Raw genomic sequence first — 7,036 nt, forward strand, 5'->3', positions numbered from 1 at the left:
ACACTGGATTCATAGCTTCGTTAATCAAATTTGGATCAAATTTAAAAACAACGAGTAAAGAACCGCTTTTGCCGTTTCGATGCGGCCGCATGAAGGTCCTTGATGGAATGCCACTCGACGTTTGTCTTGACGCGCCCTTGTCTTGATCCACGATTCCGTCCCAACGGAGTCCTCGATTCCATTCGCTTTTTGCATGTCCAGGCGAGCCAACATGCAAGGCAACGACATCAGCCACACACCACAGGTACAAAATCCATTTTGAACCAATGTGGGGATCATACCGGTACAACAAAGAATCGATCGATAGATTTGGCGATTCAGCACAAACGTCCACGTTTTGGGTTAATAAAGTACAATATTAATACTATTAATACCGGCAGTAGTATTATTAATCCCTCGAAGTCCACATTTTGGGTTAAAGGACAATATTAATACATACTGTAAGTAGTACTACCTTGAAGCATTAATAGTACTTAACTGCTGTGAAGTATGCTTGAGGGAATTTAATACACCAAAGTTTGCCTAAATATTGCTGTACAGTACATATCCAATCAGAATGATGTATTTCAAACCGGTTAGTTTGATTTGTCAAAATAATTGAAGTTGACCAATCAGATTTCAACGTTTAAACTCTACTTCGATTCAAAGTGTGGCTTAAATTACCTCTCCAACCTACGAACCGAATGCATAATATCCACCCGTATTCGTCGTAACGTTACCTGTACATACCCGTGCGTTTGGGCAAAATGAATCCTTATTTTTCAAATCCAAGTCGGATTTAGTCATTATTTTCTTAATCGTTTCGTCTTGAATGAAAAATGATGAATCCCCAGTTTTGAAGGCTAAACGTGAATGGTGATAGACTTAACGTGCGGATCAGTGATTTGCCGATTTTGAGCTCCATTCAATCGACCATATCTGGCGAAGTTCAAATTATCTCGACGTGAAAGTTGCAGTGCCGAACTCACCTTTTTGAGCTTTATCTCATCATCCGAATACAAATCAAGTGTAATGAATCAGGGCAAATAAAATGTCAAAGTTAGGCGCTCAAACAGGCGATCGGTGCTTTGCCGAAATTTAACCTTGCATTCAGAATGGGAATAAATTATTGATTTATAGAGCAATATTATATGTATGCAGTAATAATATTTTACAGGTCATACTTGATGGTCCCATCATAAATTTTGAAGGTATCAGTTGTTGCAGGCTTTTATTTTATCCAATCATATCAATTCTTGAATTATATTGGGTAATGCAGCTTTGAAAATCACCCATCTTTCGGCAAATCACAGATCCGTCACGTTATATGCCTTCGCGACATGGATAATCCAAGCATTTGCTTGGGTTGGATTGGCACGTATTGAAAATAAAACAGCTCGAATTGTTAAAAACTTGCAAAGAGAAAATTTACTATGGTTAGTACTCGACTTTCAGAACTCCCGCTCGCATTATTATTAATTTTGCCCTGAGTGCAGAACTATTTTTATTTTATTTAAATTTCGCTGTTCTGAGTATATCAAATTTCGATATGTATTTTAATATCCCGTTGTAATGATAATAAAACCCCTCACCTGATGAACGGACTCCTCCTCTATTCCTGTATACCTTCAGATCTGAAAAGTGATACTGGGGAAAACGTTATGGAAGAATTAACCAATACTACTGTGGTACATTCGTTTTGCCAAAAGCACGGTATATTTGAATTAGGGTTCGTCTGGTAACCGGAAATATTGCAATATTCAGGCCCAAAGCGCCATTTTAGGGCCGAATTTAACAAATCTGACCAAAATTGAAAGATGTCTTGCTTGCAGAGGTTAACCCAAATCCAATAATTCCACGTGGGATTTACTCGTTGAAGAGGTCCAAAACTCCACATTACAAAATGGACCTTTTACCTCCATTTTGAAAATGGCATTTTGGTTAATCCCATTTTGCGAGAAAATGGAATATTATTTTTGGAATGTTACCAGACGTACCCTTAACATTTTGTAAATTTGAACCATATATCTCAATATACATCTCTGAAATCTCCCTCTACTTCAACTACTTGATTTCATATGAGTTTTGCAGTGAATCCCCGGTTTTTGCAGCATGTATAAATTTAGATCCTGATCAACATATATTTAAATGCATTGAGAACAGGAGACTGAAGAATCGATACAGCTTATAGCCAATACAGCGCAAATAGAGTCAAACATTTCGACCTCACTAACGTGGACACTTCATTTTCATTCCACGAACGCCTCCAAGTGTGCAAAGACCAGCAAAGGGAGATGAGGGAAATATGGTATTCAAATGGCATTCTACGAATTAATCCTTTTGAGTGAAGAAATCATTGTGCTGCACTTGGTAGTTGCCCTGTCGAACGAGGAATTAGTATTTGTCGCCGACGCTTGTTGGTTTACAAATGTAATCGGTTATCCGAAATATACGGATAAAACTAGTATCTACTATATACTAGCAACATACTAGCAAACATTCATGAAGATTCACGAATATTCGAATCTTCGCCGAATTCAAAATTTGCGATCTTCGAGCGAGGATATCGCCACTAATAGTAACCCATCCGCTCTGATTTGAATGGATCTTGTTCGACCGCACTATCAGCATACCGCTATATATAAATTCTTTGAAATGTAGATGGATGTAGGCTGTTGAATCTGACATCCAAAACACGAATTCAGAGCAAAAAACGACGAATTCGTTGTTTTGGACTCCCCATCATTGGTTCCAATCAGCATTCGTTTCGAATTGCAACATGATATCTCAACCCTGTGCTGTGAAGAATATGCTGGCGCAATATCGTCATTGAAACGTCCGTACTTGCGGATTTATCGTCCTTTCTACAAGGGCATTCGGGATCTACAAATGGTATTCGCCATAATGCATAATGTGTAATCATTCGAATTGGTGGATGATATCTGTCCCCAGTATAAGAGTATCCCCACCGGTGCGACTGTAAACGCTATTTTACAGTTCTATCCGGATTATTTACAGTTTTGACAACCCCACCGGGCGACTGTAAAATACAGGAAACTGTAAAATTTTACCGCGAGACGGCAAATCGGCCAGATTTACAGTCGCGACTGTAAAATACAGTTTTGACGAATTAGCCAATAACATGCTATCAATGGATAATTTTATCCAATCATGTGCGTTATGGAGTCAACAAACAGTAGGTTCAGAAATGGAATCAGCCAAGGCCGTCCGTGGCTCCAACTTAACGAGTCCAAGGGTAGTACTCATCACGCATCACCACACCGTCCATGATTCGTTGAAACAGCGGTATGGCCATTCGAAAACGACGGCGAAACTTGGCTTCGCCGTAGATTGGATTGGGGCCAAAGTACTACGTAAATCCGAGCATGCGCAGCCTCGCTATCTCGTGGTAGGTTTGGCTGGCGGTTGGCAGTAGAGCATTTAGGGCGCAGAAGACTGATGAAAGCCAAGAATCTCCCAAGCTTGATCCATGTCATCATCGTCGTTCTCCCACGCCATCGCGCCAGGCGTTCATTTCCGGATAATAACATTATTCGGATGTTTTACAGTTTTACCGCTGGGGTTGACGAAAATCAAAATACAGGAACTGTAAAACGGTATTTTACAGTCTGATTATACAGTCGCACCGGTGGGGATGCCCTAACGAGAGGACAGAAGTGCTTGGATGGGCAAATACAGTATCGACATAAAAAAAATTCGTTAACCTAAGTCGACCGTAGTTCTGACTATATTTCCACGTATTTCAAGTTTTTGTGCCGCAGCAGAATATAAATATATTTGTCACGGCACGTGATAGTGTCTGAATCACAAATAACGTTATTTAAAAAATGTGTCTGCAGCATACTGCATGACTCCAAACCAAAAATAGTACTTTTCTCTCACCATAACCGGCTTATGGTCATCTACACCACTTCCCGTTCAAGTTGAAATGAATTTCCAGTCAATGTGAAATGCAGAAATATGATAAGATTTCACAAGTGCAGTTTCACATCTCAACATGAAGAATGTTCACTTCAAAATGAAACGTTAAACTTACTTCAACTACAGTATAGTAACCATAAGGTGATGAATTATACTACCCTTCAGTATACAATAGTGATTCAATCATCATGTCTACCCTCCCTCACCCATCTTCCTCCTTTATCCAAATCATACACCAGGATATATATGAAACAAAGTATGTTTCAAGTTGAATGTTAGAGAATTCATGTTGATTTGAAAATCGTCGTGGATCGAACGTGTTCATTTCACATTGACTGGAAATTCATTTCAACTTGAACGGGAAGTGGTGTAGTAGTTTGACATTCTCTGTAGTAAGAAGTTACTAGCACTTTTATTTTACTTATTTTACTTCACTAAAAAATTGTATTCGTTTTGTGTCTTAAAATATGGACTGTTGACATCCACATCACAACTATCCGGATAAGTCAGCAAGTAAAGGGTCCGTCTACGGAATTCGTAGGCCAGAACTTGACTTTGTATGCAATCGTAGGCGCACACCCCTACGATTTCACCATTTCGAAATCCTCAACCTCAATTTTTTTCCAAGCTATATGCGAATTTGTAGCAAACATAAAATTTCGCAATTCATTTGTGAATTGACGAAATCGTAGGGAGCTGGTCCTACGATTTTCATATCCAATGAGATCTCAAGAAAAACACAAATTGCTGGACTCCAATTGACCAATCCTCCTCTATTTTACAGGTCACGTGCCAAAGGGGAATGTGAGGCTTCCTAGTGGTACAGTAATGCCATTGATAGCACTAGGTATGTATCGTTAGCAGTACGCAAGTTAGGCTGCGTTGTATTAGTACGTAGTAGGAAGGAGCGATCGTTATGGGAGAGTTAAAGTAATCTGTTGACAGTCGAGCTGGACGCGTTTGTGAATCAAGACTTTATGGAAATTCTTGTGTGGGCCATAAGCACACAAGACCCGTAAGTATATCTCTGTTATGAAGCAATCATTTGGTTCTAAGTTTTGATCCGGTAAAACAGCATGCGAATCTATCGAATACTAGTACCATGTTTCCCTCATCTCCAAGCACCAAAAAGTCCAGTAATAAGTTCTAACTTTACGTACTTAAATTGTATAATTATGAAGAGCGTTTATCAAAAGGTGGCAGGTATTTGCTGGCTTAATGTTAGGAAATGCACACCAAATGTCAAGGAATTGCCCTATATACTTCCCAAATATCGGGTGTATGGCGTCACGAACTACTCCCATAACCTTGGACATGCATTTTATGGTACTGTATACAATTGTGCTTCAAACTGCCCAGTCCAAATTTAGGTGAAAAGGACTATTACTTACTTCGAAGTATGATTGATCACCTTGCAGACACGTTTCGATGGTCGGCCGAGCATGATTACCCAATATAAATACAGATTTCATTTGATTGGATAAACTAGATCAGAAGGAATACCATTAACGTTATTATCTTTGGGTCATATTTCCGTCCAATATACCTACTAGTACTTCGAGGCAAAATACTACGCTGCATACTACGTAGTATTTGTCCTCTGTAAATAAGGGTTTTTGAGCATTCAACACCACAATATTCGATAGTTTAATCAAGTATATGAATCGACGATCATGGATGTACAGACACTGTTTGAGTCGCCTATTTCCATACCTCGTAAATTATTTGCCCAAGTTCGAACGCTTTAAACTGATTTGTAAGTACCGGTACCAGTAAATCATTAAATAGAGGAGGATGAATCAGGGATTCCGAAAACACAACTTTCATGAAGTGGCAACTTAAACTGAACGAGTTGTGCTCATATGAAGGGAAGTCAAGTTCGGCAGATCAATGAGAGGTCACGTTAGAAGAACTACGTGCCGCTCTGCAAGAAAGTGGACTTCACAATCGTATAGACGCCCCACGAGGATCTTGTAGGTACATTGAGTACAGTGGTTTGTTAACGTTAGTACAGTTCTATGATAGATGAAAGGCGAATTGCTCCTAGCAAGATGGGTATACATCAAGCTTGGTACACAACCATGTTGAAGATCCTAGTAACTACCTAGAGTACTATTAATACGTGGTACTTCCGTACTACTCCGGAGTACAGTACTACAGTACGTACGAGTATGTTTACGAAGTACTAGTAGTTCAAGTACTTGCGGCAACTACTTCAAGTACAAGGTCAAGAGATATATCGAATCCAAGTTGTGGTTGCAATGGCACGCGATGGCACTTGCGACATTGAACAATACCCAAGGCGAATTTGAACTAACAGTTAACTCAAGCGACTTTCTTGTCCATATCTCTTCGCCAGTGACTAACTAAACCACCCTTTGGTGTACGTACATAATGCATGTTCCATCCACCGCCAATGTCCTTGCAGCTACCATGCCGTGTTCTTGTCCATGAATTCAATATGCATTTCAACTTCAGTCGTTATACTACTAAGATTTACTACGTACTAGTAATAAGCTTACAGTACACCACCATATAATACCCGATCAAGTTGGACACGTTCACAAGCGAACAAAAGTGCTAAGTACAGTAGTACTATGAATAGGTAACGTCATACAGAGTAGTACTACGTAGTATATATCATCAGGCAGGCACGACAACTCTGGGCTACTAGTAAACGAATGGACGACGACCTCGATCAAATCTTCAACGATCATCCCCACGTACTACCGTATTTGCACCATGGAATTAAATTTGAAGAATTTATTTAAATATTCGAATTGTATAATTGATTCAAGATTGTATTGAATTATAGAATTATATTCGCGTTTTGTATTTCATGATGCAGATCAACGACAAATACGGTAGATATTAATAGTAATTAGTATACGTAAAGAATTCACGTAACGTTAGGTACGTACTAGTTAGTATATGCACACCAAAGAGACGTCACCGAGGGGTGGTGCCCATGAAACTAGTCCTACTATCAAGTGCAACATTGCACTGGCAGGCACTATATATTCCTTACAGTATGACAACATATATATATATATATATATGTAGTACACAACTTTTTTCATTGCTGAATTTGCCATGGCTAGTACTTCCGACCACC

This window comes from Aphanomyces astaci (assembly GCF_000520075.1).
Source record: "Aphanomyces astaci strain APO3 unplaced genomic scaffold supercont1.37, whole genome shotgun sequence".
Taxonomy (NCBI): Eukaryota; Oomycota; class Saprolegniomycetes; order Saprolegniales; family Verrucalvaceae; genus Aphanomyces; species Aphanomyces astaci.